Source organism: Schistocerca americana, unplaced genomic scaffold (genome assembly GCF_021461395.2).
Source record: "Schistocerca americana isolate TAMUIC-IGC-003095 unplaced genomic scaffold, iqSchAmer2.1 HiC_scaffold_767, whole genome shotgun sequence".
NCBI lineage: Eukaryota > Metazoa > Arthropoda > Insecta > Orthoptera > Acrididae > Schistocerca > Schistocerca americana.
In genome coordinates, this window is record NW_025726530.1 from 6,460 (window position 1) to 7,500 (window position 1,041).

Genomic DNA, 1,041 nt, shown 5'->3' on the forward strand with positions numbered 1-1,041 from the left:
ACGACAGCACGCTCCCGGGCCTCTGTCGGCAGCGGCAAGCTCAGTTGGGAGCACGGGTGGTCGCACCTAAAGCGTCTACTCGCCAAACTCCGGGCGATTGCGCCTCTCTCGAACCCGACCAAGTACTTAGGACGGCGCTGCGCGCCGCCGGGACCTGAGAGGGTTTCGAGGTGTATTGTGCAGGGGAGCTCAGCCTCCTCCTGTTTGCAGAATAATTGAGCGGACGCTTGCGTGTTCGCGCGGGCCCCCGGGACACACTCCCGGGCGGCCGGCTGCTCAGCTCTAGTTGACGCAGCTCCCTGGTTGATCCTGCCAGTAGTCATATGCTTGTCTCAAAGATTAAGCCATGCATGTCTCAGTACAAGCCGCATTAAGGTGAAACCGCGAATGGCTCATTAAATCAGTTATGGTTCCTTAGATCGTACCCACGTTACTTGGATAACTGTGGTAATTCTAGAGCTAATACATGCAAACAGAGTCCCGACCAGAGATGGAAGGGACGCTTTTATTAGATCAAAACCAATCGGTCGGCTCGTCCGGTCCGTTTGCCTTGGTGACTCTGAATAACTTTGGGCTGATCGCACGGTCCTCGTACCGGCGACGCATCTTTCAAATGTCTGCCTTATCAACTGTCGATGGTAGGTTCTGCGCCTACCATGGTTGTAACGGGTAACGGGGAATCAGGGTTCGATTCCGGAGAGGGAGCCTGAGAAACGGCTACCACATCCAAGGAAGGCAGCAGGCGCGCAAATTACCCACTCCCGGCACGGGGAGGTAGTGACGAAAAATAACGATACGGGACTCATCCGAGGCCCCGTAATCGGAATGAGTACACTTTAAATCCTTTAACGAGTATCTATTGGAGGGCAAGTCTGGTGCCAGCAGCCGCGGTAATTCCAGCTCCAATAGCGTATATTAAAGTTGTTGCGGTTAAAAAGCTCGTAGTTGGATTTGTGTCCCACGCTGTTGGTTCACCGCCCGTCGGTGTTTAACTGGCATGTATCGTGGGACGTCCTGCCGGTGGGGCGAGCTGAAGGCGTG

At 54.9% G+C, this 1,041-nt stretch overlaps 1 non-coding gene across 1 annotated transcript in view; it reads left to right on the forward strand.

Moving 5' to 3' along the window:
* The first annotated feature begins 296 nt into the window (after positions 1–296).
* The window catches only part of LOC124590524, a 1,910-nt gene continuing 1,165 nt past the window's right edge, over positions 297–1,041 (forward strand). The window contains exon 1 of the ribosomal RNA XR_006976588.1: positions 297–1,041. This exon is cut by the window's right edge and continues 1,165 nt beyond it. This is a non-coding gene — a ribosomal RNA (small subunit ribosomal RNA).